Below are 13,141 nucleotides of genomic sequence, written 5' to 3'. Positions count from 1 at the left end.
AATATTGTTTAGTAATAAATATAAGTGATTATCATTCTACCATTTTAGGACATACACTAAAAGGAGGATTTTAGAACTTTGTGTTCGGAGATAATCAAAGTAAAACATAAGAACTTGTCTAAGTCGTTCAAACTCATAAGAAGTTGAGAAATATTTGCCTTATTAAAAGGATTTTGTCTCCTCAAGAATTTGTTAATATTTAGTTTATGTTTCTTTTTAATTGTTCATATCAAATTCACTTCAAAACAAAACCAAAATATCTTTAACTCATTATTTGTGCATTGACATATTCATACGTTTCATTCTATTAGGCAATTCCTTGTGGTTCGACATAACCCTATACTATACTACAATTGATTCTTGAAAGAGGTGTACATTGTAAAATAGTAAAGTGTTATCGATAAATTTATTTGTTGAAAACAACTTTTAATATAAAAAAGTGATTTTATTTACATTCCGCAATTTATTTATTCTTTAATATCAACTTTCCTTAAGGAAGAAGTTTGGTTTGTTAATAAAATGAACCCGAAATGGAGTAAATAAATAAATGTTACCTAAATTTATTATTCTTTTGTTCTTTATTTATTTATTTGTTTCTAACAACTAACTATTCATCACTTTTGTACATTAGAATACCAGTAAACCGGTGTTGGAATTTATTCCACAAACCCGATATGGTATTCAAAGGTACTTAATAATTATGTAATAAGGGATTGTTTCGATACCATTGTACCGACGTTAGAATTTATTCTAACAAAGTCGAGATGGGGCAAAGAAGGAATAACTCATTCACATGATTATTAAGAAGTAAGTTGTAACTGGAGTATTCTTGAAACCATTATACTAGTGTTGCAATTTATTTCAACAAAGTCGAGATGGCGAACAAAGAATAAAACCGAGTTCACTTACTTAATCAAATAAAAAGAACACACCATAAATGAGGGAATTTCTGCTTTCAACAATTTGACACCTTGCTAAGGAACGATTTGTTGAGAGGGGAAAGCCATCTCACATAAATACCTTTCAACAAAACCCTACCCTAGGTTTCCCTCAACCTTCATCTAAACCTTCATCACGGTTCAGTTTTAGATTGCTATGGACAGAGGACGTGCTAAGAGAATCAAGACAACTGTGCAACATCCACCACGTGCCCCAAAAACCGTGCCACCTTAACAAACAAGGCAGGACTGCGGGGACCGATATTATTCATTGATTCTGCAAGAAACCAGGTTGTTGAAATTTCAGGGGAGAAAACCTACGTATATTCTGTTTGCGAATTTGACTTCGCTAGCGGAAAAGAACTTCGATTTTCCACATGGTTTGCAAGCTCAAGGGGTGGTCCCCTTTTTGGAGTTGGAAGGTAACATTTAGCCTCCTCTAGTTAGGGAATACTATGCTAACTTTAGATACAAAGATGGGAAGTATTGGTCGATGATTGTCGAAAACTGTTTGAGATTAATGAAGATGTCTTTATGAACGTGGGTGGTTTATTCTATACTAGTGCTAGTTTAAGTGATTGTGGTTAGGCAGACACCAACTCGTTTGATGTTGTTGAAATGTATAAGTCGTATTTGTGTAGACCTCAATTATATGTTCAAGACGAATTGACCAAAGTTGGGTCACTGTCTGTGGAAAACAGACTCCTACACTACTTGATTGCCTACATATTGATTCAGAGGAACACAAATCATACACAACCTACGGTGAATGATTTGAGGTTCATGTTTGCTGTGAAGGAGAACATCATGATAAATTGGCCTGACGAGATTCTGAAGGTCATGTATAGCGTCTCCACTTCTCACCAAGGTTGCTTCCTTATAGTATCTTCATTTCTCGAGTTATTAACTATCTACATATTGATGTTTCAGATACTATAGTGTTGGACTGCTCACATAAGGATCACTTGATTGGTGAAAGTTTGATTCATAAAATGGGTATTTACAAGTACAGTAACACATGGCAATATCAAGAGGACTTCAACACTGTAAATCTTGACCCCTCAAGTGAAGATGATCAAGATGATTACCAACAGCCAATTGCTGCAACTCAGGGGGAGTATTCAGGACATGCATCATAGGAACCTGCCTTTGGACAAGCTTACATGGATGCTATGGAACAACGTCTCAACAAAAAGGATGGATCTCCACTTTCAGTCTCTTAAGGACTCATATCATACGGATCTGGAAAATTTTGAGGAGCGTCAGAATGCTTATATTCCAACCATTACCAATCCTTGCGGAACTATGTTCACTTTTTGGGATTTTACACACTTGCTGAAAAATGCCTAGTTAATCGATTAAGCTCTGTTCGTAATCGATTAACCAGTAATAGAACCAGAATGATCAGAACAACAACTTACACAGTTATTAACCAACACCCAAACAAATATAAAACAAATACTTTTATGCAAGATTAACAAGAACATAGCAAGGAACAAACATGCAAAATATTAGCTCCAAACTCGCATTAAAATATCTTGAAATATAAAAGAGAAAAGGATAGAAAAGATTGCGCCGGGATTTTATCCCGGTTCATTTTGCTGTCCACTGCAAAACTACATTCAGTCCTTCCCTCTGATTTGGGAGATTTTCCTTCTTCACTATAGAACACAATGTACGTTACATACACGCTTCCAAATACAAGACTCAATCGCTCCTTTCTTGGAACCCAAAGAACTTCGTCACCCTTGGTTTTACCTTTCCTAAAACCGCCTCCGAGAAAACCTTTCTTACCACGATTCGGCCCCAGCCAAGGTATCACTCTTAATCCTCAGACTTCCAAGTTTTTGTGTGAAGAACACCTTACCTAACCACAGCTAGGATTTTCCCAATCCTTGAATAACAATGCCTTGAGTTATGAATGAGTACTTAATACTCAGATATTACAATAAAGATCAAAGCCTAAAACCTAAGCAATAACTCACAAGACGTCCTAGTCTAATATGAATGTTCATGCATGAGGTTTCTGAAAATATGCAATCATAAAAAAAACTATCTCTTTTTCTTTTCAAGAAACACAAGAATGATGCAAGAAAGCTTTTCAAAGAATCATGCAATATGAATATGAAAACTAAAGCCTTACATGATCTAATCTTTCTCCTAATTCAATACTCTCTAATAGATTGTAACAATGATTATCTATCTCTTTTCTCTGTGTTTTTTCTCTTTTAGTCGTTTCTACAATTAGCCAGTATTTATACAAAACAGATTTTGCCTCTAAAGATGGTTTTTCAGTTATGTAGTTGACACAGCGGAAAACACTCACGTTAATCGATTAAACCATGGGGTTAATCAATTAACCAGGGTATTTTTAATATATGATTAAATGGTAAACTACTTATATGATAATGCTCATGCAATACATGATTCCCAAAATATAATACCTTTAATACCCAAAATCAATGTATTCAAATGCATGAACCTAATTATCATATATTTCTAGATGATGTCTCATTTTAGTGGATTAATTACTTTATTAAGTCTTGTGAGACTGACACCTAGATTTACCTAACCTAGACTCAATATCTATGGCAAGCATCTTAGACTTCTAAAAAGATAATAAAGAATTATAACGTAAGTCTAATAAGACACCCCTTGAGCCCTCGGCATGTTGATTGTTGAGCCATATTCAAGCTTTAATTAACTCCTTGTCTTCATCAAAACATAGGCAAAATATTGCTAATGCAATCCTTGATTCTTTGCACTTTCACTTTTGAGGCACAACTAGGTGTAGTAGGGAAGATAGTACCAAAATTATTAATTTAGAAGATAATGAAATCAAGGAAAAATCAATATAATGGAGTTAAGCATGATAGATGCCTTACCGATGTTGGCAATTAGAAGCACAACAAAGGCAAAAATGGTGGTAGATAAAGTAACGGGTCGAGCCATGTATGACTTGAAAATGAAAATAGTTGATATTGAGTTTAGGAAATGAAGAAGTTGGATTTTGTTGGACAATCTAAATAGAGTTGGATGGTTGATCTTATATAGGATAACAACTTCTATTAAATTTATTTTGTTGGATATATTTCCTCTTTTATTCCCCTTCCAATATTTTAACTATTTTTAAAATAATTTTACTATTTTTGCACTGATAGCGTAAAAAAAATTATATTATCATTGTATCATCTCTCATTAATGTGTAAACAAAATTAACACTTAAATAAAATTAAAATAAATAGTAGACATAAATGATAAGTATGGTGTTTTCTTTTAGCCTTTCGAATAAATATAGATATACTCGTATAGTCAATTTTATTTCTTTAATAATACATATTCTTGAATTACATAAAAATATTTAAGGGATATCAAACATGATCACGATTTTCATGTTTTTCGAAAACTTATTTTTATCAGCAATTGTTAGTATGTTAGTATTTTTATTGTGGGGAGACTCGAACCCCAATCTCCTCCACTTACACCCTTCATCCTATCCATAAGAAATGCTTGTAGAATACTATTAATTGTATACTTTTCAATATACTACTCTCTATTCGTTGTTCTCTTAATAATTTATCTTCCAATTGTTTTCATCACTTATTGGAGTTGGAATCAGATTTATTGTAAGAAGTTAATTAGTCAATATACAAAAAAATTAGTAGAGATATTTTAATCAAATTTATTCCATTGTATATTATTTATTGACTTTATGAACCATGTATATAACATAAAACACTAAAATTTAGTAACAGAAAAGGTAATTAAGTAAGAGCATTTCATATTTGATTTTTACAATATGTAAAAGTACCATATCTAAATAAATTTAGAGTAGATAAGTATTTAATACCACCCATTTTATAATGGGACTCACTTTAATTATTCCAATAAATAACCATGTCTTATTTTTGTTTACATAAGAATTCTTTCTCAAAATATATAATATCTAAGTAAATACTCACAGCTAGGTAAGGTTAGAAGAAATTAAAAAAAAAAGGTTTAAACAAGAAATAGGAATTTCAATTCTACGTTTAATTATTATAAATATTATATATATATATATATATATATATAAATAATGTTTAATATTTATGTACTGTTAGTGTCAAATTTTATAAATTCATTATAACGTTTACTACTTTAACTTACTAGTCAATAATAGTTAACATATAAGTGGTAGATGATGTAATGAACTTTAATAGTATAAAAAATACTTACGGTCCCATGTCTATAAAAACTAAATTCTTGAATAGATCGTTATACAATAACTTTGGCTGAAATTGAATAGGTGCAATTTGGTTACAATTGAAAAAATGACAAATGAACACTAAACCAAATTATATATTTAATAATACAATAGTATAAACATTTAATAAATAAAATTCATTATAATATTAATTAGGTATTTTGTTATTTTCATAATTAGATTTGTACAAGAAGGGTTAGTTGATGGTTGATTAGAGGCAGTCATGGTGAGTAAGTTACTAAATTATTAATTAATAATACAATAGTATAAAATTGGTTTTACTTGAAGAAATTAATGAAAGTGCAAAGTGTCAAGGATAACACTATCAATTCTTTGTCAATGTTTTGATGAATACAAGGTTCTATTAAAACTTGAAGATGACTCAACAATCAACATGCCTTATAGTCATTTGGTCATATCTAGACTAGGACAAAATTTGAGTCTATATTCTAAGTAGTCTGGGATGTGTGTCGTAGTAAGTGAGTATAGGTTAGGTGAACCTAGGTGCTAGTTTCTCAAGCCATTTTAATTGTCATATCATATCCATGAAACATATCATCTAGTTAATTGTATGGTCATGCATTATTCATAGATGGTATATGTGCATATTAGGCATAATATAATTGCTAGAACAGGTAAATAATATGTGCATAACGTATGAGAAGTTTACCTTTTGAAACATGTGCCTTAATGTTTCAGTTAATCGATTAACGTGGTGACTTAATCGATTAACTCAACTGCATTTCTGTTAAATCAGAGCTTTCTGTTACAACTGTTTTCTATGTCATTTTGTTGCATGGTTAATCGATTAAGGGGTTGTCTTAATCGATTAACTAGTCTGCTATTCGTTATAACTAATTTCTGGTTTAACCGTTTAACTGTTTGCAACAAATCTAACTGCCAAAACTACTTGCTATAAATAAGAGGCAACGTTCACAAAACCATAGCATTGCATTCTATTGTATACGGCTTCTTAGAGAGCATATTGCATACTTTTTTACTGATTTTGCAAGAGAGATTGCATGTGTGAGAAGAGAGATATTATGCTATTCTGATTTCTGTCATTTACTTACTGTTTTGCATAATTTTGTGCTCATTCTTATCTTGCTCACATGCTCATGCATTAAATAGTTTTTTAGAGAGATTATTTGAAATCTGCTTTTGATTAACTCACATAAATCTTGATGGCTTAAGTGATTAGTGAGTGGGTTAGTCTTTGAGTCTTTTTCTTGTTATATTCCAAGCATTATTGTGCTTAGTATACCTTGTTGTTTAACGCGTTTTTTTGTGTATTTTTGGATTAGTCTCTTGGTGTGAGATCACCACAGAGATTGAGATTCTTCACCAAGGCTAGGAGGTCTTGATATGAGGACGAGAATCTTGTCTGGGACTGTTTCGCGAGAAAGGTTTTCTCATGCGAAGGGTAGAGTCAAACCAAGAATTTAGGGGTTCTAGATTTCTAGAAAGAAGCGTCCTATGTGCTTGTAATTGAATTGGTGTGTGTATTCATATTGTATCTCAATATTGTGAAGAAGAAAATCTCCCTAGATCAGAATGGGAGGTCTGGATGTAGTTTGCAGTGGACCACAAATGAACTAGGATAAAAATCCTTTTGTGCACTCTTTTTCTCTCTTAATCTTCTTGAAGTTTCTTGCTGTTATAAATTGAATCTGGAACTAATATTATGTATATTTGTTTACTGCCACATGCTTAATATTTGTGCGTAAAAATATCTGTATTATATATGTTCAATTGTGTTTAAATAACTGTGCATTTTGCATGTCTGGTCATTTTGTTCCATGCAATAGTTAATCGATTAAAGCGTGCTGTTAATCGATTAACTGGGCTTTTTCCAGCAGTTGGGTTTTGGCTCAAGAAGCAGTGATCGATAATCGCTACACATATTCAACCCCCCTTCTAGGTGTTCCTAGGCCACTGATGTCTAACAAGTGGTATCAGAGATAGTACAATGTGCTTGCTCAACCGCATTCGCGTGATCCTAAGGGAATTAAAATGGGTTCCACCAACCCCTTTGGCGGTGATGGCGCATCCATTAACCGCCCTTCCGTATTCAGTGTCGAGGGTTACGCCTACTGGAAAGTCCGAATGAAGATTTTTATAGATGCTATTGATTCGGATATTTGGGAATCCGTAATCAGTGGTCCTCTCGTCCCACTTCACTTAGTGGATGGCGAACCGGAAGAAAAGCCTAAAAACTTATGGACCGATGAGGAGCGCAAGAAGGTCTAGTTCAACCTTCGCGCCAAAAATATAATTACCTCGGCTCTATCTTACGATGAATTCTTTCGGGTGTCTCAATGTCAAAGTGCCAAGGATATTGGGGACACTTTACAAGTGACTCACGAGGGCACTAGCGAGGTCAAGCGCGTTCGGCTAAACACGCTAACTCATGAATACGAATTATTTCATAATGTACCAAGTGAATCGATCGGCGATATGCAAAAGCGATTCACTCACATTATTAATCATCTTATTGCTCTAGATAAAATGTTCACCAGAGGAGAAATCCCTAACAAATTTTTACGATGTCTTGACAGGAGATGGCAACCTAAAGTGACGACAATCATGGTGTCCAAGGATCTAGACTCCATGCCTTTGGCAACACTCTTTGGAAAGCTTTAGGAGCATGAGATGGAGCTCCATGCATGAGGAGTCTGATCGTAAAAAGAAAGGAATATCTCTTAAAGCTTCAACATCACAACCCAATGAAGAGATAGAAAATGACGACTCTGATTCAGACATTTATGAGGAAACGCTATATCTTCTCGTGCAGAAATTTGGTTTGTTTTTGAAAAAGAAATGAGGATTTAGACGATTCCAAAAGAAAGAAGCGCGAGAATCAACCAAGGAGCGCTTCACATGCCATGAATGTTGTAAGTCGGGTCACATGAAGTTCCAGTGCCCCAATTACTTAAAGAGAGTTGGTTTAGAGAAGAGAACTCCCCAAGACTTCAAATCGAAGAAAGTATACATCATGTGGGATGTACCGGAGGAAGAAACAACATCAAGAACCTCGGATGAAGAGGAGACCTCGAAGCTGTGCTTAATGATGATAACATATGAGGCTTGCAGATCAGGTAGTAATGATACTTCAGAGGAGGTATATTCTGACACATCATCCTCTTCTTCTGATTCTCCCTCATATGAGATATTATATAGTGCTTATGTTGAGATGCATGAAGAGCTTAAGAAATTAGCAAAAATAAGTAACGATAGAAAAAGAATAATTTTGCTAAATGATCATAAATTAATTCAACTGTAGAAAGAATTAGATGAATTAAAATTGGAAAATGAAACATTAGATCTAATTTTTTTTCTTGTACTTCATGCGATTGCTCTAAAACAACTTATGTCAAACTACTACTTGTGAGTCTTGCGAGGACTTGAAAAACGAAAATTTTAAACTAAATAAAAAACTCGCAAAACTTACAAATAGTAAACACCAATTAGACACTCTGCTTAGTAAAACGAGAAACGTTGGTGACCACACTGGATTAGGGTATGTTCCTCCATCCCATAAAAATAGACCATATATGAGACCTCTAACATGGCAATATAAAAATTCTAATAAGAAAAATAGAGTCCCTCCATGTTATTACTGTGGCACATATGGCCATACATCTCATTCATGTTACATAAGGAGATATGGGATACCCAATGGTGTTTACACACGGGTAAGAAAGGGAGATAACTCCCTCGCCACTAACAGAAAAGGACCCAACATACTTTGGGTACCTGAGACTAGCCGGTGATCTATTTTGCAGGTGTGTCTTCGAATACACAGACAAAACTGGTATCTTGATAGCGGCTGTTTGAGACATATGACTGGGGACAAGTCAAAATTCCTAGACTTGTCGTTGAAAGAAAAGGGATTCATCCCCTATGGAGACAACAACAAAGGAAGAATCTTAGGCACCGGGAAGATTGGCAACTCAACCCACACGATAATCGAGAACATTCTATACGTAGAAGGTTTGGAACATAATTTGTTGAGCATAAGCCAACTATGTGACAAAGGTAATCTTGTGTCTTTTGATTCTAATTGTTGTATCATTCGTGATGTATTATATAATAATGTTAAATTTGTCGGATATCGAGTAAATAATATTTATATGGTTAATCTGGAGGATGTCACTTCTCTTTTTTCAAAATGTTTCATTTCAAAAGAAGATGACATCTGGCTTTGGCATAGACGCGTCACTCACATTCATGTAAAGCATTTAGAAAGATTATCTAAAAACAATTTTGTAATTGGTCTTCCAAAACTCGATTTTAAAACTCAGGATTCATGTGACATGTGTTAGAAATGTAAACAAGTCAAGAATTCCTTTAATAAAAAGAATGTGATATCCACTACTAGGCCATTGGAGCTTCTCCATATGGACTTGTTTGGACCGTCACAACTTATGAGTTTTGGTGGGAGCTATTACGCCTTAGTTATTGTTGATGATTTTTCTAGATTCACATGGACTTTATTTTTAGCATCAAAGTATGATGCTAATAAATCTTTCAAATGTCTAGCCAAACAAATCCAAAACCAATCTAACCTGAAAATTATTTACATTCCATCTGACCATGGTGGAGAATTCGAAAATCATAAATTCAATAAGTTTTGTAATAAGCATGGCATTATGCATCAGTTCTCAGCTCCTCGTACCCCTCAACAAAATGGAGTTGTTGAGAGGAAAAATAGAGTTCTAGAGGAACACGCGAGGACTATGCTAAATGAGAGCAAGGTCCCAAAATATTTCTGGGCTGATGCAGTTCACATAGTATGTTATGTAATAAATCGAATACTACTTAGACCTACTTTTTCAAAAACACCTATGAAATTTTTAAAGGTCGACAACTGAATATTGCTCATCTTCATCCTTTCGGGTGCAAATGTTTTATTTTGAATAATGGAAAAAGATCTTCAAGAAAATTTGACTTGAAAGCTGATGAGGGCATATTCTTAGGGTATTCATTACATAGGAAGACATTCCATGTGTTTAATAAATATACCATGCAAGTAGAAGAGTCTATTCATGTTCATTTTGCGAATCTTCTCCAAAAGAGAAGAGAAAGGTGTTTTCGGATGATATTTCAGGTACACTAGAAGAAGTGCAATCCAAGGACATGAATGAAATCCAACAAGATTCGGAGAAAACAGTGGAAGATCAACATCAGGATATGCCTATTGCATGGAAAACTAAAAAGGATCATCCACTCGATAAGGTGTTAGGTGATATATCTACGGGGGTGGTAACCCGTAGATCTTTACGTAATTTCTGTAATTTTCTTGCATTTGTATCTCAAATAGAGCCAAAGACCATCGATGAAGCCATCGAGGATGTACACTAGGGTATAGCTATGCAAGAAGAGCTAAACCAATTCGAGCGAAATAATGTGTGGGACTTGGTCCCTAAACCAAATATCATCCCGTGATTGGCACCAGATGGGTCTTTCGTAATAAGCTAGATGAACCTGGCTTAATAATCAAAATTAAGGCTCGCTTAGTGGCCAAAGGCTACAATCAGGAGGAGGGCATCGATTATGATGAGACCCACGCTCTTGTAGCCAGACTTGAGGCCATTAGGATGCTCTTGTCTTTAGATTAATCATGAATTTTAAAATTTTCCACATGGATGTTAAAAGTGCATTTTTGAATGGATATATTGAAGATGAGGTGTACGTAGACCAACCATCAGGGTTTGAAAACTTCAAATACCCGAACCATGTGTATAAACTCAATAAGGCCCTCTACGACCTAAAACAGGCTCTTAGAACCTGGTACGATAGATTGAGTTCGTTCCTACTTGAAAAAGGGTTCGAAAGAGGTTTGGTCGACAACACTCTTTATTCGTAGATTAGATAATCATGTTTTACTTGTACAAATATATGTTGACGATATTATCTTCAGATCTACTAATGACACCCTTTGTAAGGAGTTTTCTGAGTTGATGCAGGGGGAGTTTGAGATGTCGATGATGGGTGAGCTAACTTTCTTCCTTGGGCTTAAAATTAAACAAATGGAAAGTGACATCTTCATCCATCAGTCGTAGTATTGCAAAGAACTATTAAATAAATTTGATATGGAGTAGTGTAAAGACGCATCTACACTTATGGCATCTTCATGTTATCTGGACAAAGATGAAAAGGGAAAAACGATTGAGGTAACCAAATATCGCGGGATAATCGACTCATTATTGTACTTAACTGCTAGCTGCCCTGATATTATGTTTAGAGTTTGTATGTGTGCTAGATTTCAAGCTCTGCCAGAAGAATCACATTATATTGTTGTAGAACGTATCATGAGATAACTAAAGGGAACTATTAATATGGGATTATGGTATCCTAGGGATGCCTCCCTATCCTTGGTATGTTACTCTAATTCCGACTTCGCTGGGTGTAAGTTGGATCGTAAAAGAACTAGTGGGACTTGTCACCTATTACATAGCTTCCTAGTTGCACGGCGTAGTAAAAAACAAGTGTGTGTTGCTTTGACCACCGTTGAAGCGAAATATATTGCCGCTGGCATGTGTTATGCTCAAATCCTTTGGATGAAGCAGCAACTTAAGGACTTTGGGCTCATATTAGAAAAGACCCCTATTAAGTGTGATAACATGAGTGCCATTAACCTTTCCAAGAATTGCGTCTTGCATTCTAGAACTAAGCATATTTAAATAAGGCATCATTTCTTGCGTGATCATGTTCAAAAAGGTGATTGTATATTGGAATTTGTTGAAACATCTAAACAATTAGCAGATATTTTCACCAAGCCCCTCTCACGAGATACTTTCTATGTTCTTCGAAGAGAACTAGGAATTCGTAATGAAAAATATCTAGTTTGATAATTTGTGATTGCCTTGCTTGACCCCTCTTGAATGCTTTATAAATAATGTTGAATGCTTATGATTCCTTGTATAATCCATGATTCTGTGCTCAAAAGCTTTAAATATATGTGATAGCTTAAAATTCATTTGCTAATAAGTTTGAAATCCATGCATGCTTTTAAAAAACTTCCAAAATGTTGTATCTGATGCATTTAATCTATTAAGTCAATCAGTTAAACGATTACATAGGCCAACATTTTTAAACCTGGCATTTTTAACTCAGGTTAATCGATTAAGGGATGCTGTTAATCGATTAACGACAATAGTATATCAGAAACAGAAGCATTTCTGTGCATTATTTAAAACCCCATTCATCCCCTTTTCTCTCAAATCTCATAGGAACAAGTCCAACATCACCCCTAAGCTTAGACCTAGTGTTGAAAGGTTATCTCGGTGTTTATTTTAGTTGGGAGTTTTCTTCTCTCAACAAATCGTCCTGACAGCAATGTTAATTTGTTGAAAGATTAATACTCTCATTTTCGTTATGTTCACTACAAAAAATTATCCAATTAGCCACGGTTAAAACCGTCTCTATTGTACCACAAAACCATGGCAAAATTCAGCAGCCACGGTTTCCTCTACCCTAGCAATTACTGGCGTTGCAAAAAAATTTGCCACGGTCTATTTATGTTATAGCCACGTCTTCACCAAGTGTGGTAACATTTCTTTAACCACAGTTCCAACCGTGGCTAATGTAACTACAACCGTGGCTAATGTTTACCATTAATTTAACCACATTGTAACCGTGGCTAATTATTTATTCAGTTATTCACATATTTCTCTCCTCATCCTCTCTAGCAATCATTATATTCCATAAAATAATGATAAATTTATTAATGAAATTAAATATTTACAAGCTAAAATTGATTCTCAATTTACAAAAATATTCTTTCCTTTCACATTTCTTTCTATCATAAAAAGAAAGCAAGATAAATAAATAAGGAGGTCCATATAAACAGGAAGGAGTATTTTAGCACATAAAACGATGATAATTTATATAACAAACGAGTCCTTTCATAAATATGAGATATCCCAGCTACCCAATTCCAAACAAGAATTTG

General features: G+C 34.3%; 1 long non-coding RNA gene across 1 annotated transcript in view; it reads right to left on the bottom strand.

Annotated features, from left to right (window-relative positions):
• The window catches only part of LOC109356416, a 19,909-nt gene that overhangs the window by 1,231 nt on the left and 5,537 nt on the right, over positions 1-13,141 (bottom strand). The window contains exon 2 of the long non-coding RNA XR_002108720.1: positions 4,809-4,811. This is a non-coding gene — a long non-coding RNA (uncharacterized LOC109356416). The remainder of the gene's footprint in view (positions 1-4,808; positions 4,812-13,141) is intronic.

Source organism: Lupinus angustifolius, chromosome LG09, assembly GCF_001865875.1.
Source record: "Lupinus angustifolius cultivar Tanjil chromosome LG09, LupAngTanjil_v1.0, whole genome shotgun sequence".
Taxonomy (NCBI): Eukaryota; Viridiplantae; Streptophyta; class Magnoliopsida; order Fabales; family Fabaceae; genus Lupinus; species Lupinus angustifolius.
Note: the sequence above shows the minus strand (reverse complement) of the source record. Positions and strands in the feature narration are given on the sequence as shown.